The sequence below is a fragment of the Pinus tabuliformis genome, chromosome 3_2 (assembly GCF_031772625.1).
Source record: "Pinus tabuliformis cultivar Carrire ecotype Pingquan chromosome 3_2, CPIR1, whole genome shotgun sequence".
NCBI lineage: Eukaryota > Viridiplantae > Streptophyta > Pinopsida > Pinales > Pinaceae > Pinus > Pinus tabuliformis.
Window position 1 is genome coordinate 822211735 of NC_142302.1, and position 25353 is coordinate 822237087.

Below are 25353 nucleotides of genomic sequence, written 5' to 3' on the forward strand. Positions count from 1 at the left end.
ACTAATCTACAGCAAGTCTTGGAAGGATCATGTTGAACATGTTGACAGGGTGCTACAACTATTGGAGGAGAAACAATTATATGCAAAAAGATCCAAATGTTTCTTTGGAGTCCAGGAGGTGGAATATTTGGGTCATATTGTATCTCATGAAGGAGTTAAGGTAGACCCTAGCAAAATTAAAGCCATTAAGGAATGGAAAATCCCCACATCCATAAAGCATCTGCGAGGATTTCTTGGGTTGACAGGGTATTATCGCAAGTTTGTTAAGAATTATGGGAGAATAGCAGCACCTCTAACAACATTATTGAAGAAAGATTCATTTTCATGGACTTCGGAAGCAACAAAGGCCTTTGAACATCTTAAAGAGGCAATGTGCCAAGCACCGGTCTTAGCTACACCGGACTTCACAAAAACCTTTATTGTGGAATGTGATGCTTCAGGAAATGGAATTGGTGCTGTTCTAATGCAAGATGAAAGACCCATTGCTTTTGAAAGTCGTCCAATCAAGGGAAAGTTTTTAAGCAAAGCTATTTATGAGAAGGAAATGTTGGCAATACTCCATGCACTTAAGAAATGGCGACCCTACCTAATGGGAAGACACTTCAAGGTAAAAACGGATCATGATAGCCTTAAATACTTTTTAGAACAAAGATTATCCTCTGAAGAGCAACAAAAGTGGGTCACAAAGATGTTGGGTTATGACTTTGAAATCATCTACAAAAAAGGGAAGCAAAATGTGGTGGCAGATGCACTCTCAAGAAAGGATGAGGATGTGGAAGCATTGTTGTGTGCCATTTCTATTATCCAACCAGATTGGATAAACGAAGCAAGGGAGGAATGGAAGAATGACGAAGAAGTGTGGGCACTTATTCGAAAGCTACAACAAGATTCCAGTACTTCTGATACATTTAGCTGGCAAAATGATTCGTTATGGTACAAAGATCGCTTATACCTCTGTAAGAATTCCCAGCTAAAACAAAAGATTCTTATGGAATTGCACACTTCTCCCTTAGGAGGGCACTCAGGATTTTTAAAAACTTACCACAGGGTTAAGAAGGAATTTTTTTGGGATGGCCTTAAATCAGATATTCAAAAGTTTGTGGCGGAATGTTTGGTTTGCCAACAAAATAAAGTTGAAACAATTAAGACACCAGGTCTATTACAACCTTTATCCATTCCAAGCCAACGTTGGGAGGAGGTTTCAATGGATTTTATCACAGGTTTACCCAAGTCTGAGGGAAAGAGTGTCATCATGGTGGTAGTTGACAGACTTACCAAGTATGCACACTTTTGTGCATTATCACATCCATTTAAAGCCAGTACAGTTTCTACTGCATTTATGGAAACAGTTCAAAAGCTACATGGAAACCCAAAGATTATTGTAAGTGACAGAGATCCCATTTTCACTGGAAATTTTTGGACAGAATTATTTTCTTGTCTTGGTACTCAGTTAGCTCATAGCTCATCTTATCATCCTCAATCTGATGGGCAAACTGAGATAGTAAACAAATGTTTGGAAGGATATCTTCGTTGCTTTGTATCTGATAAACAGACACAATGGGTCAAATGGTTGCCTCTGGCTGAATGGTGGTATAACACTTCCTTCCATACAGCAACAAAAATGACCCCATTTATGGCACTTTATGGGTATCAACCACCATCCATCACATCATATTTAAGAGAAAATTCTAAGGTTCAGGCAGTGGAACATCACATCGAACATCAACAACAAGTCCTCCAACTCTTAAAGGATAACCTCGTGTTGGCACAAAATAGAATGAAACAACAGGCAGATCAACATCGCAGTGAAAGAAGTTTTGATGTAGGTGATTGGGTATTCCTACGGCTACAACCATATAAGCAAATGTCCCTAAAGCAAGCTAAGAAGGATAATAAATTATCACCAAAGTATTATGGTCCGTACAAGGTGTTGCAAAAGATTGGTACTATGGCATACAAATTGGAGCTTCCTGCAGCTTCTCGATTGCACCCAGTTTTCCATGTTTCATGTTTAAAGAAGGTTATAGGTGACAAGCTCCCAATTCAAACAATATTGCCAGAACTTGACGAGGAAGGAAAAATTATATTGGAACCGGAAGCAGTCACAGAAACAAGAACTCGACAGCTACGAAATCGATCAATTTCAGAGTATCTTATCAAGTGGAAGAACTTATCCGCTGAAGATTCCACATGGGAGGATGAGAATTTTATGCAGAAGTATCCAGAACTACTCAAGCGTTGAGGACAACACTTTTTTGAAGGAGAGGGGCATGTTGGGTCCCTATAATACTAGTGATTACCCCATTACTATTGTAGTTATACCCCTTATTTATATTGTTGTGCCCCTATTACCCCCATATTGTTATTTCTGTGCCCCATAGAATCCCTCTATTGTTATTTTTGTGGCTTTATATTATTATTGTTAGGTCGGCTGGATTATATTGTGACTCCTTAGACTCCTATATATAGAAAGGAGGTTTTGTCATTTGTATCATCCAAGAATTGTTCATTTATGTAATGTAAAGGAGGTTGCCCCCTCGAAGAGGCTGAATTCTAAGGCGTGGATCTCTCTTTTCTATCTTTTTGTGAGCTGGTTTCATAACAAACCCCATCACACTATGGATATCCAGAAATGGAAAGGAAAGTCTAAAATCCAATGTTGAAACATGACAAAATCCATGCAAACGACAACAAAAGAACCAAATACCAACATGCACAGACCATGCACGTAAAAAATAGCTAGGAAATCATACATGCAACGTGTTATGTGCAAGTATTCCTATTCAAGCTTTTTGATAAAACTTTTCCTTGCTTGATCCTTTCTTTCCTTTGCTCTCCTTGTCCTTCCTTTGCTTGCCTTATTTCCTTCTCCTCTTGGTTCTCTTCTCCTCTTTGAAACGAATTCCAAAACTGAATTGACAATCCTCTACCAATTAATACTTTGATGTCTTTTTACTATTGATGCCTCTAATTTCTTCATTTTCCTTAATTTTCCTTCAATTACCTCCTCACATGCAACCTGTGACCTTTCACCTCCCTTTTATCCTAATTTCCTTTATTTTCATAAATAAAGTGCTAAAAATACCATTTTGTCTTTTCAAATCCTTTTCCATTTCCTTTCACAATTTCCCCTTAGCCATAAACACATCAAGTGATGCCCACTAGGATATTTTTCCCAACATTCAACATGGAATACATGCCCCTTGACCTTGGTATTATTTTGCCTTTATTAACATTTATTTCAGGAAATTTTAACCCAGGGTTGTTACAGACCCCTCCTCCTTATGGGAACACCATCCTTAATGTTATATGACACCTACAACCAACAAAAATTACTGGAAAAAAAAAACATACTACCTATGGAGCTTTATAACCCAACTCATTAAATTATTTACAATAACCACCTGCTCAAAAGAAAAGCAATCATGACAAACATGAAAATATTAAATTATTAATGGCATGACACCCATACCGCTTATTGGAGCTTTATAACACAACTCATTGCGGTATTTCTAGTAAAAACCATACATAAATATGTACAAATTCAGAAACTCATTTTAATCCACTGAAAAACAATTAAGGATACATAGCCTGCATCTAATCATCCATCTCCCATGTAGCTTCATTGGGCCTAAAGTGTGTCCACTTCGCTTTAACATGCTTGATGAATCGGTTCCTGACCATGAGTTGTTTCCACTGTAATATGCACTGCGGTTCCCATTGGAATTCCATTTTTGGTTCCACCTACAATACAAACCAATCAGTAATATGATCAACATTCTTTACATATATTTTAACGAAGGAAACATTGAAAAATTCATGGGCTTTCATTTTCGAAGGCAGTGCAAGTCTGTATGCCACTATTCAAATCCTCTCAAGGATCTCAAAAGTCCTGCAATACCATGGTGCCAACTTGGCACATGATCCAATCCTTAAGGGTCTCTTCTTGGGTTTGATGTGCAAATACACATGCTTCCTTGCCTAAAATTCCTTAAATTCCATGCGCTGGTCTACATAACTCTTATGCCTATCCTGTGATACCCTTAGATTCTTATTTATAACCTGCATTTCTTATTCCATTTATACCAACATGTTTGGTCCAATAAGTACCTTTTTCACTGGAAGACACTTCAAGGTAAAAACAGATCATGATAGCCTTAAATACTTTTTAGAACAAAGATTATCCTCTGAAGAGCAACAAAAGTGGGTCACAAAGATGTTGGGTTATGACTTTGAAATCATCTACAAAAAAGGGAAGCAAAATGTGGTGGCAGATGCACTCTCAAGAAAGGATGAGGATGTGGAAGTATTGTTGTGTGCCATTTCTATTATCCAGCCAGATTGGATAAACGAAGCAAGGGAGGAATGGAAGAACGATGAAGAAGTGTGGGCACTTATTCAAAAGCTACAACAAGATTCCAGTACTTCTGTTACATTTAGCTGGCAAAATGATTCGTTATGGTACAAAGCTCGCTTATACCTCTGTAAGAATTCCCAGCTAAAACAAAAGATTCTTATGGAATTGCACACTGCTCCCTTAGGAGGGCACTCAGGATTTTTAAAAACTTACCACAGGGTTAAGAAGGAATTTTTTTGGGATGGCCTTAAATCAGATATTCAAAAGTTTGTGGCGGAATGTTTGGTTTGCCAACAAAATAAAGTTGAAACAATTAAGACACCAGGTCTATTACAACCTTTATCCATTCCAAGCCAACGTTGGGAGGAGGTTTCAATGGATTTTATCACAGGTTTACCCAAGTCTGAGGGAAAGAGTGTCATCATGGTGGTAGTTGACAAACTTACCAAGTATGCACACTTTTGTGCATTATCACATCCATTTAAAGCCAGTACAGTTTCTACTGCATTCATGGAAATAGTTCAAAAGCTACATGGAAACCCAAAGATCATTGTAAGTCACAGAGATCCCATTTTCACTGGAAATTTTTGGACAGAATTATTTTCTTGTCTTGGTACTCAGTTAGCTCATAGCTCATCTTATCATCCTCAATCTGATGGGCAAACTGAGATAGTAAACAAATGTTTGGAAGGATATCTTCGTTGCTTTGTATCTGATAAACAGTCACAATGGGTCAAATGGTTGCCTCTAGCTGAATGGTGGTATAACACTTCCTTCCATACAGCAACAAAAATGACCCCATTTATGGCACTTTATGGGTATCAACCACCATCCATCACATCATATTTAAGAGAAAATTCTAAGGTTCAGGCAGTGGAACATCACATCAAACATCAACAACAAGTCCTCCAACTCTTAAAGGATAACCTCGTGTTGGCACAAAATAGAATGAAACAACAGGCAGATCAACATCGCAGTGAAAGAAGTTTTGATGTAGGTGATTGGGTATTCCTACGGCTACAACCATATAAGCAAATGTCCTTAAAGCAAGCTAAGAAGGATAATAAATTATCACCAAAGTATTATGGTCCGTACAAGGTGTTGGAAAAGATTGGTACTATGGCATACAAATTGGAGCTTCCTGCAGTTTCTCGATTGCACCCAGTTTTCCATGTTTCATGTTTAAAGATGGTTATACGTGACAAGCTCCCAATTCAAACAATATTGCCAGAACTTGACGAGGAAGGAAAAATTATATTGGAACCGGAAGCAATCACAGAAACAAGAACTCGACAGCTACGAAATCGATCAATTTCAGAGCATCTTATCAAGTGGAAGAACTTATCCGCTGAAGATTCCACATGGGAGGATGAGAATTTTCTGCAGAGGTATCCAGAACTGCTCAAGCGTTGAGGACAACACTTTTTTGAAGGAGAGGGGCATGTTGGGTCCCTATAATACTAGTGATTACCCCATTACTATTGTAGTTATACCCCCTATTTATATTGTTGTTCCCCTATTACCCCCATATTGTTATTTCCGTGCCCCATAGAATCCCTCTATTGTTATTTTTGTGGCTTTATATTATTATTGTTAGGTCGGCTGGATTATATTGTGACTCCTTAGACTCCTATATATAGAAAGGAGGTTTTGTCATTTGTATCATCCAAGAATTGTTCATTTATGTAATGTAAAGGAGGTTGCCCCCTCGAAGAGGCTAAATTCTAAGGCGTGGATCTCTCTTCTCTATCTTTTTGTGAGCTGGTTTCATAACAAACCCCATCACACTATGGATATCCAGAAATGGAAAGGAAAGTCTAAAATCCAATGTTGAAACATGACAAAATCCATGCAAACGACAACAAAAGAACCAAATACCAACATGCACAGACCATGCACGTAAAAAATAGCTAGGAAATCATACATGCAACGTGTTATGTGCAAGTATTCCTATTCAAGCTTTTTGATAAAACTTTTCCTTGCTTGATCCTTTCTTTCCTTTGCTCTCCTTGTCCTTCCTTTGCTTGCCTTATTTCCTTCTCCTCTTGGTTCTCTTCTCCTCTTTGAAACGAATTCCAAAACTGAATTGACAATCCTCTACCAATTAATACTTTGATGTCTTTTTACTATTGATGCCTCTAATTTCTTCATTTTCCTTAATTTTCCTTCAATTACCTCCTCACATGCAACCTGTGACCTTTCACCTCCCTTTTATCCTAATTTCCTTTATTTTCATAAATAAAGTGCTAAAAATACCATTTTGTCTTTTCAAATCCTTTTCCATTTCCTTTCACAATTTCCCCTTAGCCATAAACACATCAAGTGATGCCCACTAGGATATTTTTCCCAACATTCAACATGGAATACATGCCCCTTGACCTTGGTATTATTTTGCCTTTATTAACATTTATTTCAGGAAATTTTAACCCAGGGTTGTTACAGACCCCTCCTCCTTATGGGAACACCATCCTTAATGTTATATGACACCTACAACCAACAAAAATTACTGGAAAAAAAAAACATACTACCTATGGAGCTTTATAACCCAACTCATTAAATTATTTACAATAACCACCTGCTCAAAAGAAAAGCAATCATGACAAACATGAAAATATTAAATTATTAATGGCATGACACCCATACCGCTTATTGGAGCTTTATAACACAACTCATTGCGGTATTTCTAGTAAAAACCATACATAAATATGTACAAATTCAGAAACTCATTTTAATCCACTGAAAAACAATTAAGGATACATAGCCTGCATCTAATCATCCATCTCCCATGTAGCTTCATTGGGCCTAAAGTGTGTCCACTTCGCTTTAACATGCTTGATGAATCGGTTCCTGACCATGAGTTGTTTCCACTGTAATATGCACTGCGGTTCCCATTGGAATTCCATTTTTGGTTCCACCTACAATACAAACCAATCAGTAATATGATCAACATTCTTTACATATATTTTAACGAAGGAAACATTGAAAAATTCATGGGCTTTCATTTTCGAAGGCAGTGCAAGTCTGTATGCCACTATTCAAATCCTCTCAAGGATCTCAAAAGTCCTGCAATACCATGGTGCCAACTTGGCACATGATCCAATCCTTAAGGGTCTCTTCTTGGGTTTGATGTGCAAATACACATGCTTCCTTGCCTAAAATTCCTTAAATTCCATGCGCTGGTCTACATAACTCTTATGCCTATCCTGTGATACCCTTAGATTCTTATTTATAACCTGCATTTCTTATTCCATTTATACCAACATGTTTGGTCCAATAAGTACCTTTTTCACTGGATCACTCCAACCGATGGGAATGTTACAACTCTTCCCATAGAGTTCCCTAAACATAATCATCCTCAGTGACTCCTGATAACCATTCTTGTAAGAAAAATCAACCAATTGAAGATACTCCTCCCACCTCCATTGTTGATGCATGACATACATATTCAAAATGTCCTCTAGAATCCTGTTGACCCTCTCTATCTTTCCATATTTTTATGGATGATAAGTTGTGCTGAAGGACAATTATGTCCCCAAACCTGTAAACAATGCCTTCCAAAACTTGGAAGTTAACTTAGAATCCTTGTCCAACATAATATTATTCAAAACACCATGCAATCTCATGATCTCGCTGATGAATACCTGTGGTACTTCACTAGTTGAATATGTAGTCTTTACTAGAATGAAGTGAGCTGCCTTGATCAATATATTGACCACAACCATGATAGAATCATGTTGCCTCAATGTCCTCAGAATACCTATGATGAATTGCATGGAAATGACCTTCCATTTCCACTCTGGAATTGAAATAGGCTGAAAAAACCTACCTAGATGCTTACACTCTATTTTCACCTGTTGAGAGTCCAACCACCTAGCCATAAACTCTACCACTTCCTTCTTCATATTAAAACAATAGTATAACTTCTTCACTGATGTCAATGTCTTCTGATATGCTAGGTGACCTGAATATGGCTTGGCATGAAACTCCCTCAAGATAAGATTTTTGAGTTCACTGTCATCTGACACATAGATCATGTCCTTAAATCTCACCAAGCTATCTATTGTAAGACTATAGTCCACATCTTGATTAGTTTTACCCTGTTGTAACCTATGCATAAGCTCCTTGTACCTGTCATCTTGCTTTCCTTCTTGCAATATCTGATCCTACAAATCTATCCCATATGAGCTCACTATTGTAACATGGTTCAACCACACGTTCCTGCTGAGATCATCTGCAACCCTGTTCTCCTTTCCCTTAATGTAACTAATATCAAAGTCAAACTCACTAAGGGTATCCAACCATATGGCTTGCCTAGAATTTAGATTTGTTTGGTCAAATAGATATCTCAACCCACTATGATCACTCATCAATACAAACCTCATGCCAAGAAGATAATGCCTCCACATCTTCAAGGCATGAATTATAGCTATGAACTGAAGATCATGAGTCACATAGTTATTCTCGTGCTCATTCAATTTACCAGACTCATGGAAAACCACTTGTCCCTACTGGATAAGGAATCCACCAAGCCCTCTCTTGCAAACATATGTACAATCTACGAACTCTTTATCTGGATATGCAATCTTTAACACTGGAGCATTTTTCAACAACTCCAACTGTTCAAAACTTACTGCACATTCCTCTATCCATTCAAACTTGTTAACTTTTTTTTCCAATGTTGTAATAGGATATAAAATGCATGAGAAGTTTCTAATGAACCTCCTATAGTAACCTGTTATTCCTATGAATGATGTGACTTCATCCACATTTCTAGGAGTTGCCTATTCCATGATAGATTATCTTTTATGGATATATTGCTATGCCTTATTTGAGAATAACATGTCCCAAGTAATGTACCTATACATGAAATAAACTACACTTGCTAAGATTGGCATAAATATTATGTTCTCTTACTAATATTAATATTGTTTCTAAGTGTTTGACATGTTGTTCCTCATTCTTAGAATATATCAGTATGTCATCAATGAATACAGCAACAAAATTTTCCAAATAAGGATGCAACACACTATTCATCAAGCACATAAAGGTATCTATAGCATTAGTCAAACCAAAAGGAACTACAGCAAACTCATAATGCCCATACCTAGTCCTAAAAGTAATCTTGTAGATATCCTCTTCTTTGATGTATACTTGATGCTATCCTAATCTCAAATCAATGTTTAAGAACATTGTTGCAACCTTCAACTAATCAAACAAGTCATCGATCTTTGACAATGGGTACCTATTCTTTATTGTCACCTTGTTCAATTGCATGTAATAAATGCATAATATGAGAGTACCGTCATTATTCTTCACGAACAAAACTAGTGCACCCAAAGGTGATACACTTGGCCTAATGTATCACTTATCAAGCATTTCCTTTAGTTGTAACTTCAACTCTACTAACTATGGAGTGCTCATCCTATAAGGTTCCTTTGATGTTGGTGCTGCCTTTTGTACCAAATCAATAGAAAATTCCAATTCTCTATGAGGAGGAAACTTTGGAGTCTTTGTGAAAAATACATCTAGAAACCATTGCAAGACAGGGTACCTCTTGAATATTTATGCATCCTCAAAATCATTACCATTGTCACTGGAAATATGAACTGTAAAAATTACACACCCCTTCCTACAATCGTGCTTAACCTACGTAGCGGTGACCAACTTCATTGATGTAGGATACTCTCCTTGCAACATTCTATTTTCCCCATTATCATCTAGGCACTCAATAGCCTTGTCATAGATATCTAATTTGGTCTTATGAAGATACAACCAATCCATACCCAAAATCATACTATATGATCCCAATGGAAGTACATTCAAATGTGCTGCTATAGGCATACTATTCAACTCAAATGTACAATATTGTACCCAATAATGAACTCTCTTCTTAGTACTTGTAGCCAACTGCACCAACCAAGACCCTACATGCACTTATTTTCTCAAGCCACACTTATCCACTAGGTTAGGATTAACATAACTATAATTAGATCTAGGATCAATGAAAATAGAAAAAAATTGACCACAGAGCTCACCTTCCATCTCAATAATGGATGTCTGATGATCTACCTCCTTGTTTTCCGTAGATGCGTAAATCTGAGGAATGCTATGACCAACATCCCCAACTTTCTATGACTCCTAAGCACTATAGATCTAAGGCCTACCTCCCTGGGATAATGGAAAATCCTTCTTGCAATGATCTTTGCCACATATCCAACACTGTAATGGTCCTCTACCATCACATCTAGTATGTTCCTCTCTAGGATGTGACCCATGTCCCTTCTCAACTACATTGAAATTCTTGTAAGGAATCACATTTCCTTTCTCACCTACATCTTAAGGTCTTTACTACATGGGTGACCACTTCCCTTTAAATCTATCATTTCCCTTCAAATTACACTTAGGCTCAACTTTGTGCTTTGACTGCTCATGCCAATGCTTCAACTTTTGGATGGCCTATTCCAATGATCTAGGCTAATAAAACTTGATTCAGTCTCTATATGATGCTGGCATTACACCAATGAATCTCTGAATATTAGCCTTCCCATCCTTCAGATAAGGCACATATCTCAACAACTCCAAGAATCTTCTAGTATACTCATCATCTGTCATAAAACCCATATACAACTCATAAAAATCCTTAGCTCCATCATCATAGTACCTATCTGATAAGTACTTCTTCTTGAAGAGCCTCTCGAACTCATCCCAAATCAAGTCTTCTTCCTGAATGCCCTTGACATTCTTTACATCTTCCAACTAGGTATTTTATTTCCCTTTCAGACTAAGGGTGGCTATCTTGGATTTCATGTTCTTTAAGTAGCTTTGCAATCTGAAGAATTTCTTCATTCCAAACAACCATGCCTCTGCATCTTCTGACTTCTTCATCTCTCCATCGAATGTAGGAGGCTTCACTTTCTTAAGCCCCTTAGGAAAATACTCCCTCCACCTATAAGGATGATAACAGTTATGAATGTGATGATGTCTCCCAGACGAGGAACTAGAATGATGCCCATACATGCCAATCCTCATGTCAAGTTTATCCAATTATTTGCCACCTCTAATTGTGTCCCCTCTATCCAACCTCTATCTATACTGAGACTTGCTACCATAGGCTCCATTAGTTTTCTCTTCTAGCTCTTGACTGTTCCTTAATTTTCTTTGTCTCTACAACTTTGAGAATCTCTGAAGAATCATTGCATTAACCTCTAGCTACTTCTCTAAAGGCCTTGCAAGCCTTTCCCAAGCCTCAACCAACCTGTCATTATGTGCTTTAAAACTTCTGATCTCTACCCTCAAACTCCTCAATGTATCTGCTATGCCAGGAGAATACTCTTCTCCTTGCTGCCCAACTGATCCATAGGGAGAGTCACAAGAACTATAGTCTACCATTTTTCTCGTCATATTGGACTCTCTTCTTCCTGCAAGTGTACTAGGTCAGATAAACCAAATAGATACCAAAATAAAATCCATACCACATTGATGTTTAGGGGAGGCTTATCTCATGTGCACAATCAGGCCACATTAGCATTTACATGTATAATAATAACCATATACATATAATAACATAACAACTTAAGAACATCATGCCTGACCATACCAACTGTATATCATGACCCCATGCATGACAACCAGAACCTTGACACATCAAACTTTACCCAAAGACAACACAACTTGGATCTGGTACCACCATGTAATGCACTCCTACCACATTTACGCGCTTTTGTTGGGTAGTGGAAACCCTGTGCAATGGTTAGGGGGCACAAAGCTGGACATTTTGGGTAAAGTTAGGGTAAAGAATCCACTGATTGCGTGGAACGTGAATTTTAATAGGTTGAGTTAAAGGGTAGTCCTCCAAAAAATAATGTAAAGGAATGTAAATAGGGTCAGCCCACACAGGGGTCACGGGCCAAGGGTATAAATAGAACGAGGCTTTATGGGGGAAAGGAAGTTTTTTGGAGAGTATGAAATGTAATGGGTACTTGAAGTAGAGAGATTAAAAGTGTTTGTAAGTCTGAGTCGAGGGATAAGGGTAGTAGGTAGACGCTCTACAACTGTGTGCACAGAGGCTTGGAAAGTCTACAGCTATGTGCACAGACCCCTGTAGCTGAGTGCGCAGGGTGGATCTAGATGTATTAAAGATAAAGTGGAAATAAAGATAAGTTTCTTCTGAAATCCTATGTTTCTTCTGAGTTGTCATAGTATCTGTTTGATTTAATCTATTTATGGTTTAAATGAATGTAAATATAGGATCATTTTTATGCGCGAATCAGATGTTTTGATTAAATGTTTCCTTAAAGACATTGGTAATTGGTAACACTTCATCTACTAAGAGAAGCACACTAATAAGAAAGAGATAATCGAGCTGGATCTGTGTGAAAACCGAGCAGCACGGGGTTCTAAACCAGTGCGCAAAACCTCAAGACCACACCTAGACATCTCTAGGGTTCGGAAACCTAGTTCCAGCACCCTCCCCTGCTACCTCGGGTGAGACCTCAGTCCGCGCTTCATAGGGTCTTACTAAAAGGGCTGGTAGTTGCGGGATTTCTTAGGCTAAATAATTCTTTTGAACCTAGGTTAGGCCCATATAAGCCAACAAATGGTTCTGTATGCGATTCCGAGCAGGCGAATCTGACTGACACGGATGCATCTGTGACTCGGGTGGAATAGGTACAATAGATCATCGCAGAATTTGTTGAAGAAACACGCGTTCTACAGAAGTTAGTAACCAACCTCTGTGAGAAGATCACCATGCCAGTCGAGTGACTCGAGATGAGTCACGATGATTGTGTTGGGGGACTGTTAGGTAGCAGAAGCCCCGGGCAACAGTTAGGCGGCGCGAAGCCTGACATTTTGTGTAAAATTAAGGTAAAGACTCCGTTGACCGTGCAGAGCACGAATTGTAATAGGTTGAGCTAAAGGGTAGTTTTCCTGAAAATAATGTAAAGGAATGTAAATAGGGTCGACAAGCGTAGGGGTCGTGGGCCAAGGAAGGGTATAAATAGAGTGAGGCTCTATGGGGGAAAGGCAGTGTTTTGGAGAGTATGAAATGTAATGGGTACTTGAGGTAGACAAATTAAAAGCATCTGTAAGTCCAAGTTGAGGGATAAGGGTAGTAGGTAGAGGCTCTACAGCTATGTACACAGAGGCCTGGAAAGTCCGTAGCTGTGTGCGCGGACCCTTGCAGCTGAGTGTGCTGGGCAGATCTAGATGTATTAAAGATAAAGTGGAAATAAATATAAGTTTCTTCTGAAATTCTATGTTTCTTCTAAGCTATCATAATATCTGTTTGATTTAATATGTTTATGGTTTAAATGAATGTAAATCTGGGATCATTTTTATGCGTGAATCAACTGTGTTGATTAAATGTTTTCTTAAAGACGTTGGTAATTGGTAACTACTTCATCTAATAAGAGAAGCACACTAATAAGAAAGAGATAATCAAGCTGGATCTGTGTGAAAATCGAGCAGCTTGGGGCTGTAAACTAGTGCACAAAACCTCCAAACCACACCTAGACATCCCTAGGGTGCAGAAACATGGTTCCAGCACCCTCCCCTACTACCTCGGGTGAGACCTTAGTCCGTGCTTAGTAGGCTTTTGCCGAAAGGGCCGGTAGTTGTGGGATTTGTTGGGCTAACTAGTTCTTTTGAACCTGGGTCAGGCCCGTATAAGCCAACAACTTTCATCAGGTTACCTGCGGTAAACATGAGCTGAGGGTCACTATGATAAGAATGAACCACCTATATGAACTTAAGGAAATGGATTCGAAAGCTTAACACCTTACTGACTTCCTTCAGGAGCTACAAGACCTCGAGGAGCAACCCAAACCCTCTAGGTATCCAACCTCTGAGATAACTCTCATTTTCACTGAACTAGAGCCTCACACTCTCCCTTGCCAATGATTGAAAGTGACTACATCCCTCCAGTTGCTTTCACAGGCCTACATGTCATCGACTATGGACTTTTCCATTTTGTCTAATGCCAAAGATCCCAAATTCTGGGCCACTTTTTTAGGGCTAGGACTTAGGCCTCTGCCCATAACTCAGTGAAACTTACAGAAATGATGAATGCCATAGAAACAAGGCTTATAATAAAAAACTTGAACCAGTACTTGCTTGACATCTCCTGATGACCATCATAAATAGGTAATTATATGGGATCATTTTACCTCCTAACCTAGTCAAATCAACCATTCTCTTATCTTATTGTATGATTTTCTAATTATATTTATGCTTATAGGGTGAGTTGAGTTAGTTATTATGCTATGTGGTCTAACATGTATTTAATGCAGATTATTGATGGATTTCGAGCTCAATGTGAAGGATATAGTGGTCAAACTGTAGCAATAACTCGAAGTAGAAAAGGGAGAGCAATTATAGGAGGGAATCCCCCTCATTTATTGTTCCTCACTTCGAATTACCCTTCATTCAGCTTGGAGTACAAGCAGCCGAATCATGCACTAGAAGGCAGTCGAGCAAGTGGAAGATGATTGATAGTTATCTCGAGTTTTGGAAGCCAAGCCTCCCTGATTTTAAGGAAGCTGTTGGTGGCTTCAGATGTATAAGTAGAGAGGCCTAGGGCCTCACTAGGGTCAATTTTTTTTTTTTTGTAAACTCTGCTCAAATTTTGAGCTTACTATTTTATGACAGTTTTATGTAGTCTCGCTATTTTTGATAACGAAAATGGAATCCTTTTTGAGCTAGCAAGAATAGGTTTCTTTTGATGATTTAGTAGCTTGCTTCCATTTGTGCTTTCTGTAGTAGGTTAAGCAGTGATCAAAGAATATTCAAAAGGCTAGCAATATTACCTTGGCCTCTCTTCATCCCTCTGGGACCATGATTTTGAGGCAAACACTCTCTTGCTGCCCCAAAAACACAGATTTTCCTTATTCCTAGGACTTCTAGTGTTTGCAGCTCTCTAGTAGGTTGATAGTCCAGTTTCTCTTTTCTTTAGATCTTCTTTATCATGTCCAATTCTTGATTTGGAATAGTCCTTTTGAATGGTTTCGTTTCTTACAACATTTCCCATCATTTCCTTCTATACATCATAGTTTGGGCCATTTTAATGCAAAACTCTGTTTTTCCTAGGATGCACTCATTTCATTGGTTGCTTGATTTTATTCATTGACAGTAAGTTTTTATGCAGTAGATCTCTTCCAATAGTAGGCTATCTTACCAACAATCACAACCTCCATCTGATCCATGCCCTATAGGTCTCCTAAACCTAACCTCAATTCTGCCCTAGTTTCCTTTATTTTTCCTAGAACTTCTTCCTCTCTCCTTGAGAAAACCCAATCATCTTTCTCTCTCCTAGTGATTCATGGAACACCTTAGGCACCCTAACACCTCATTCCAGCCTTCATCCACCTTTCCCACCCACTCTCACACCCTCAAAAAAGAAAAAATTTCTCTCGGCCTCCTCTTGTAGGCCTCCTGTAGTTTCCCTGTTTTCCTCGTATAGTTTTCCTGTGCCCTCCTATAGTTTTTCCTGTAGGCTTTCTTTTGAAGGTTGCGTGTGGGAAAAGCCTCCAGAAGGCCACCTAAAACCTGCTAGGACCCATCCACACCATCCTACATCCTCCCAAGCTCCAAAACCGCCCTCTAACGCCACTTGTTCCCTGCCACACTCACACACAATAACTTAGATGCATGTTAAATTCACATAAAAACACATAAAAATCCAAAAATATGTTTTTTGTTTATTTACTTCCAGAAATAGCATGATTAGATGTTGTTTACTTCCTTGAGGAGGTAATGGCATTTCTTTCATGCTTTTCATAGTGTTTTTGGCAAAAGTAGAATTAGCTTGTTAATTAGGGTTTACTAGGTTTTGCTTTACATTCCAGTCTTTCTCCTTTCTACAGTCAGAATAGCATCTGTAGAGTAATCTTTTCTTTCCTTTCATCACACATAGAGATTCTTCTGAAATCTATAGAAATTGGCTTGAGCTCCTAGTGATCTCACGCCGGCTGACCAAGTGACAATCTGCAGTGAGAACTAGTACTTGTGCATATAGCACCGACACTTCCAAGTTTGTTACAAACTATTGGGTTGATAAAAGTAAAGTTGGCAGCCCAGGAGTTGCATCATTCTTCCTGCAATACTAGGATCACCACTTTTTGGCACTGTTGCCAGGGAAGTGTTAGAGTATTCTGTGATTACTGCTTTCTTCTATTTCCTATTGCAACATTTTGCTAATAGTTTATTTCAACAAAAGTAGACTAATCATTTCTTTTCTTACAGTTCTATATTTCCTTGCTTTCCTTTTCAATTATACAAATTTCCATTCAGCAAGTTCATTTCAGCTAGTTTCAATTTTTTTTATTCAATCACAATTTCAGTTTCTATAGGTACTTTCAATGTGGGGAAAAAGAAACAAAAAAACCAACCAAAAATATTTCCTTTCATGCCCCATAGGAGTAGAGATAACTTAGGAAAACTTTTTCCCAACACCCCCACTACTTCACATAGCCAATCTTCTCTCTTCTTCGGTAGCTACAATCAAGAAGAACCCTTAGGTGAACATCCAGACATATTTGAAGAACCTATTGGGGAAGAAGAAGAAGAAAACATTCCTCTGGAGCCAATGGTTGAAAACAAAAATGCTAGGGGAAATGGATAGAGAATAGAGGGTACCTTCCCCATTTGGGAGACCAATGGGGCCACCAAAATGAATAATATAAGTCCTTCAACCCTACCTCACTTCCACGGTCTGACTACAGAAGATCCTGACACCTTCTTGTTCGCGTTTGTTGTCATCTGTCGAACTTATCACTATGTAGAAAATGAGCAAAAGTTGAAGTTGTTCCCTTCTACTCTCAAGGATGCAACATTGCGCTAGTTCATGGGATTACCTAGCAATAGCATCACAACTTGGGCTCAGAAGCAACAAGCCTTTAACAACAAGTATCGAGACTGTTGTAGGTCAAAATATACTAAAGAAGAAATCTTCCGAATGACCATAGGAAGTGATGAGTCCCTGGAAGACTATGAAGAGAGATTCCAACTCAGTTACAAAAAGGAGAGATTACTTCAACTCAATGGATTGGATGAATACAGATTCCAAGCCCTTCTCCCTACAGAGGTAGTTCAGCTTCAAAGAAAGATATGGCATGACAGAAATATCAGGGAGAAGCAATTCCAAGAGGGAGATTGGGCACTACTCTATGATTCATGGTACAAGGATTTCAAAGGCAAGCTGAGGACAAGATGGTTAGGACCCTACACTATGGAGAAATGCAATGAAAATGGTTCAGTTTTGATCAAAACCATTGATGATGAAGCCATCCCCATGCTTGTCAATGGACATCGGTTGAAATTCTACAAGAAACCCCTCTCCAAGTGAGAGTTTATTGAATATTTGAATAAAATAGCAATGGTAGTGGAGCATGTCTTAGCTTCCACTTCACCCACTCACTGAAGAAAAAAGAGAAAAAATAAGGACTCAAGTGAAAACCTCCATGAGGCGCTTGAGTTCCATCATTAGGTTGAAAACCTCTTCTGAGGTGGCCCATTGTTGTCGAAAAAAAATGGAAAAGAGTAAGATCCCTGGGTGAAAACCTCCCTTGGAGGCACACAGGGCAGGCAATTAAGGTGAAAACCTCTCTGAGGCACCCTAGTTGTTTTCAAAAAAAAAAAAAAAAGAGAAAGAAAAAATGATTTTTTATTGCATTGCAGGTTTGGAGGAGGACTACATGGAGCAAAAGAAGGTGCCAAGGGGACCCTAACATTCATACTAGCATCCATCTCATCTTCTCCACACCTTCCTCCATCATTTTTTGCATCTCTTTCACCCCACTGTACCTCTTCTTCCAAAACTGTGTTTTCTACCAGAGGCTCTGTTTTTTTCTACAGGAGGCTCCCGTAGGAATTACAGAGAGCCAAAAGTGTCTACAGGAGGCAATTTGAGGGACAAGAAAAGCTTCATGAGGAACCTATAATCCCTCTTACCATATTCAAACCTCCTTTCCATCATTTCCAAGCCTGCATCACACTCCAAGCACTATTATTAATTTTTTTTCTTTCCAAGAAAAAACATAGAAAAATAGTTTTTGAGTTTTGCACAAAAAAAAAAAAAAAAAAGGTGGAAAAGGCACCATTAAATTTACCTGAAGCTTACCTACTATCCCTCCATCATTCATCTCCACCTCTGGCATCATTCTCGAGCTCCAAGCACAGGGAAATAGCTGAAGTTTCAAGGGGAGAAGCAGCTATAAGAGCTCCTGTAGGAATTCATGTAGCAGTTGATCCCATAGAAGTCTAGCACCAGCAGCAAGGGACAACAAATCTGAAGGTTGAAAAGGCACATGCAGCTCAGCTCCAACAAAATAAGAACCTGCAAAAACACACAAAAACATATCAGCAGGCAGAGACATCATGCATGGAGGAAAATGAAGGCATGCAATAGAGAAAGCCACAGCACCTCATAGTCGATGGCAGCAAATACACTTGGATTATTGGTAAGTAGCTAAGTCACTCCTCTATCTGCATCTATGTAATTAGGAATCATATGAATGCAACGAGATGGTTGAAATCAAAAGAGGGAAATGTGGCCAATTAACTTGGCCACCTTCATTTAGTGGACTCCACTTAACCGAGATATCACCCACACGTGCGCACAGTCAACTCAACCAAAAGATGTGAAGGACAGGTAGTGGGAGGAAGATTTAACTCTGATGCAGTAATGAGGGGATGATTATAAGGGGGGTCATGATGACCAAGCAGGTGGGGACTAACGGTCCTAATCTGGGCAACATAAACCTTGCAAGCTCAGCACTCATAACCGAAAACAACCATATGAGGTAATGAGCACTCCTCCCCATGCATCTTCACCACCATTTCATCAGTTTCTCGTCATAACAAAGCCGCACAATAGTCTTCTTATTCCCCCACAGCCTCGTATCCACTATCCTCCATCGATTTCCTCCATATTTTTGCCCTCCGCATTTTCTACAAGAGCACCTACAGGAAATCTACAGGAGGGACAACGGGCTTCTACAGGAGGGGCAGTGAGTCTAGGGTTCATGAACTCCCTCTGTTGAATAACAAAATGTGAAAGAGTTGGTCTGAAATTGAAGATAAAATGAGTCTTTAAGAGGGTAGAAATACATAGAAAAAAATCTATTTAAAAAAAAAAAAAAAAACATAGTCCCCTCTGTCTTTCTATTTCACTCAAAATTCTTTGTCTCCACCTCCATATCTGATTTTTTAAAAGAAGTATAGGCAGTATGACAGGGGGGTTTATGGGAAAATGTCCCACTAACTCCACTAGACTCCATGCACATCCTCAAGTGGTGGAAATATTTACAAAGGAAAACTGGATGAATTTCTTTGAGAAGTTTAGAGGGTTTGATGATGAAATTTCACATGAATTTTCTCTCTCTTTGGTCCCTTAGACAAGAACTCATGCTATTGTAACCATTAGAGGCCTCTCGATTGAAATAACCCCTGAATTCATTAGTAGGGTCACTAACATTACTCTTGGGCTGCCTTGTAGTACAGATGAGAAAATAATTGGCCAGGCTGCCAAGAGGAAATTTTTCCAAGATAATGAAACCCCTGTTGAAGAAAAAAATGGAATTAGGAGGGCTAGTGTACCATATCCCTAGGACGAGGTTAGCTACCAAGTGATCAAATACATTTCCTGTGAGGGGAGGCATAGCATTGTTTATGGATATCATTTCAGAATCCTCCAAGAATTGAGATATGGCATGGATACCCTAGCACATCAAAAGCTCAGTATCCCTTACTTTCTCTTTCAATCCCTCATTGACTCCAACACCAAGGTACAAGAAGGAAATTCACAGCAGCTATTTTACCATGGCCTAATCAAGATCCTAGTAGAAGAATCCCTCCATACCCTTACAATCCGTATAGCATGGGAAGTTTTCATAAATATGACAGCTGAGAATGACATCAAGGCATTAACCTATGATGTTAGTCCTACTGTCAGTGAGGAGGGAGAACAGCAAAGAGGAGAAGACGAAGCCAGTGGTGACATAGCAAAGTAAGAGAGGAAGGAGGAAAGAAAAGAAATAGAGGATGGGAGAGTTGAAGAGATAGAACAAGAGGTAGAAAAAGAGACAGAGCAGGAGGAGGAAAAAGAGACAGAAGAGGGAGAAAAGGAGGCAGAGAGGGTAGAGCAAAGAGAAGGGTCCCTTGAAACTTTGGAAAGAGAAGCAACAGCTTCCCTCACTGCCCTTAGTACACCAGTCAAGCAGAAGCAGAAGAGTAAAATAAAGACCTCCATGTATTTCAGGGCAAGGAAGAGTACCAGAATTAAAACAAGAAAACCTCAGCCCTTGTCAAAGACTCCCATTAACATTGAAGATTTGCCATCTGCCAACGTGAAAGAATCTCCTTCCAAGACACCCATAACCTATGAAAGGAGGACTACAAGATATTCTACATGGAAGGGAAAGGCAATTCTACAGGACCCCAAACCAGACCTACAGGAGGCTAAAACAGTCTTACAGGAGATACTATCCAAACTACAGGAGACACAAAAACTTGAGGAAAAGATAGGATGATAGCCAGAGGTGAAAGAGGAAGCACAAGAGCTATAAGAACATGACCCCTAGCCTAATCTTGACTCCTATTATAGACTACTTGAGGGAGGCAAGATAATCCCATAGAAATTTGCAATTCCATTGTTTTTCGAATTGGAAAAAGAGAGAGTGAGAACGCATAGGTGGATGCAGATAACCAAGTCCAAAGGAGTTGACGATATTGGCCACATGGAAGACAAACTCAGGGAAATGGGTAGGGAATTGAGTGTTCTCAGAGACAAAGAAGCCATTACAAGAAGCCACCTTGAGAATGAGAATGAATTACTAAGGAGGCAGCTACAGGAGAAAGAGACTCATTTGGCATACATGGCCAACTTATCCATAGAAGCATTATAATGTAGAACACTAGCCAAATCTTATGGACTCTATCTGAAGGATCAATGGCTTCAACTCCAAATAAAAACTTTGGCACAAAGAGGCATAATGCCTTTCCAAGACTACAGGAAGTTCATGGATTTGTGTGACCAAAGCACCTCCGAGGACAAAGCCAAGGTGGCAGAGTTCTATCTACACAACATGGCCCTCACAGACCTGAATGTGTGGGACCCCAATGCCAAGCTAGGGGATCTGTAATTAATGGCCATGGCATCATGGATGAACCATTAAGAATTGAGGGAAGCAGAAATGGAAAGATTGTTAGTAAAAGAGCAGAATGAACCATTGATGATAAGATCTGATCCATCAGATCCTATGGCACTCATCAGCACATACAACCTGCTTTCCAACGACCCTCAGATTTCCCCTAAATATCTAGCCAATCAGGAACAAGCCATTGCACACTTTGAAGATATGCTTAGGCTACTTAGGGATGAATGTGTGCATGCATGCATGAGAAGATGGAACACCCTACCCCACAGCTTGTAGATCAGAGAATACCATTCCCCCATGAGGCTGAAGGAGGCATTGCAAAGAGTGCCAATGTACAAGCACTCCATGCAAAGGCTAAAGGTCGACTAGATTGCCCTCAAACTGAGTCCTCCAGTCATATTAGGCATGCTAGAAGGCACAAGAGAAGAAGAAGAGAAGGAGCAGTGGAAGGACATAGACAGAAAGGAAGGATTTTATGGAGAACATGAGAAGACCATATCAGAAGCCTAGAATGCTAGGGAGGCCACCAGGGCCATGAAATACCAAGAGATTGACTAGGTTGCTCAGAGGATGAGCAACACCTTCAGTAGGGGGTGATGATGAGCCTCATAAATGGGTAATTATATGGGCTCATTTTAACTCATAACCTAGTCAAATCAACCATTCTCATAGCTTATTGTATGATTTTTTGATTATATTTATGCTTATAGGGTGAGTTGAGTTAGTTATTATGCCATGTGGTCTAACATGTGTTTAATGCAGATTATTGATGGATTTCAAGGTCAAAGTCAAGGATCTAGTGGTCAAACTATAGCTATAACTCAAAGTAGATAGAGGAGAGGACTTATAGGAGGGAATCCCCCTCATTTATTTCTCCTCACTTCGAATTCCTCTTCATTCAGCTCCGAGTACAAGCAGCCGAATCATGCACTAGAAGGCAACCAAGCAAGTGGAAGATGATTGATAGTTATCTTGAGTTTTGGGAGCCAAGCCTCCCTGATTTTAAGGAAGCTATTGGTAGCTTTAGATGTATAAGTAGAGAGGCCTAGGGCCTCACTAGGGTCTACTTTTTTTTTTGTAAACTCTGCTCAAATTTCAAGCTTACTATTTTATGATAGTTTTATGTAATCTCGCTATTTTTTGATAATGAAGATGGAATCCGTTTTGAGCTAGCACTGAGTTACCTCAAAGGGCTGAAGCTATTGGTTTAGGTCGCAATCTAAGTAGCCAATCTTCTCTTTTCTTGTATTTGTATGCTTTACTTTAGTTTGTAGATTAGTTTGTTGTTAGATGTATTTCTGTTATGGTTAAGATAGGTTGCTTTTGATGATTTAGCAGCTTGCTTCCATTTGTGCTTTCTGTAGCAGGTTAAGAACTGATTAGAGAATATTCAAAAGGCTAGCAATAGTGCCATGGCCTCTCTTCCTCCCTCTGGGACCATGATTTGATGCAAAGACTCTCCTGCTACCACAAAAACACAGATTTTCCTCATTCCTAGGACTTCTAGTGTTTGCATCTCTCTAGAAGGTTGATAGTCTAGTTTTGCTTTGTTTTAGATCTTCTTTATCATGTTCACTTCCTAATTTGCAATAGTCCTTTTGCATGCTTTCCTTTCTTACAACATTTCCCAGCATTTCGTTCTATACATCATAGTTTAGGCCATTTTAGTGCAAAACTGTGCTTTTCCTAGGATGCACTCATTTCATTGGTTGCTTGATTTTCTTGGTTGAATATTAGTTTCTATGCAACAGATCTCTTCCAGTAGTAGGCTAGCTTACTAGCAATCACACCCTCCATGTGATCCATTCCCTATAGGTCTCCCAAACCTCACCTCAATTCTATCCTAGTTTCCTTCATTTTTCACAGAACTTCTTCCTCTCTCCTTGAGCAAACCCAATCATCTTTCTCTCTCTTGGTGATTCATGGAAGACCTTAGGCACCCTAACACCTGAATCCAACCTTCATACACCTTTTCCACCCACTCTTACACCCTCAAAACAACGAAAATTGCTCTCGGCCTCCTCCTGTAGGCCTCCTGTAGTTTCCCTGTTTTCCTGCTGTAGTTTTCATGTGTCCTCCTATAGTTTTTCCTGTAAGCTTTATTTTCAAGGCCGAGTGTGGGAAAAGCCTCTAGAAGGCCACCTAAGACCCCCTAGGACCCATCAAAACCATCCTACATCCTCCCAAGCTCCAAAACTTCCCTCTAACGCCACTTGTTCGCTGCCACACTCAGACACAATAAATTAGATGCATGTTAAATTCACATAAAAAAGCATAAAAATCCAACAATATGTTTTTTGCTTATTTAATTCCAGAAATAGCATGGTTAGATGTTGTTTACTTCCTTGAGGAGGTAATGGCATTTCTTTCATGCTTTTCATAGTGTTTTTGGCAAAAGTAGAATTAGCTTGTTAATTAGCGCTTACTAGGTTTTGCTTTACATTCCAGTCTTTCTCCTTTCTGTAGTCAGAATAGCATTTGTAGAGTAATATTTCTTTCCCTTCATCACACATAGAGCTTCTTCTAAAATCTATAGAAGTTGGCTTGAGCTCCTACTGATCTCACGTAGCCTCACCAAGTGACAACCTGCAGCGAGAACTAGTACTTGTGCATATAGCATCGACGCTTCCAAGTTTGTTACGAACTACCGGGTTAATAAAAGTAAAGTTGGTAGCCCATGAGTTGCAACATTCTTGCTGCAATACTGGTGCTCACCATCTCCCAACCAGGACTGACATTCTGTCAAAGGCTTAGTAAACAAGCAACCTAGAGGTCATGAACGAAAATTTGAACATATGGATTTGAAAAATTATCTAAGTTTTAACAAGAAGGATCAATTACTTATCACAATAGTTGTCATAATAGCAATTAGGTCATACATTCAGGAACTGGACATTCATTAATGAAAACATGATAAGAGCCATACATATATATATGTCAAATAACCATGCGTATAATCGACATATAACCAGATAAATAATAATAATAGAAAATCCATTAAAGACACATAATAACAAGTACATTTACTCATTAGAATAAAGATAAAATCAAATCCTATTAAACATATGCAGAATCCAACTAGGTTAGGGACTTCCACATACCACTTGACCATAGATTGGGCTGAGCCAAATATTTCGTTCAGTCAATCAACTCGTTGCCATATTCTAAGCATGAATGTGGGGTCTCATGGAATAAATCAATCCATAAAAAACCAAGGGATTCTAGAGGTTAAACCACCTCCACCCTCACCATGCCATCATCTCACCTACACTGGTGTCAAGGTCACAAAACCAAATTGAGCTTGGATGCTTCAAAATTTCTTCACCGTCCCTGGAGGAATTTTCCTGTCTCCACCCACCTATTGAGGGTTTCCCTTAGAAAACCATTTCCACCCCCAACCCTTGGGATTTTCCTGTGACCATGTCACCCAGATCCAAAACCTTTTGGAAATCCAAAGCTCAACCAAGAAAGAACCCCATTACACCTTGAATATCTAGAAATGGCAAGGAAAGGCTAAAATCCATTGTTGAAACCCAACAAAATCCATGCCAGTGACAACAAAAGAACCGAATACCAACATGCACATACCATGCATGTCAAAACCAACTAGGAAATCATAATGAAACCTGTCACGTGCAAGTATTCATGAAGCTTCTTGATCCAATTCTTCCTTGCTTTATCCTTGCTTTCTTTACTTTCATTTTCCATTCTTTTCTTTCCTTGTCCTTCCTTTGCTTGCTTTCTTTCTATGTCCTCTTTACGCTCTTCTCCTCTCTGAAAACAATTCCAATACTAAACTAGAAAAAGGATACCAACTGATGCTCTGACTTATTTTTATTATTG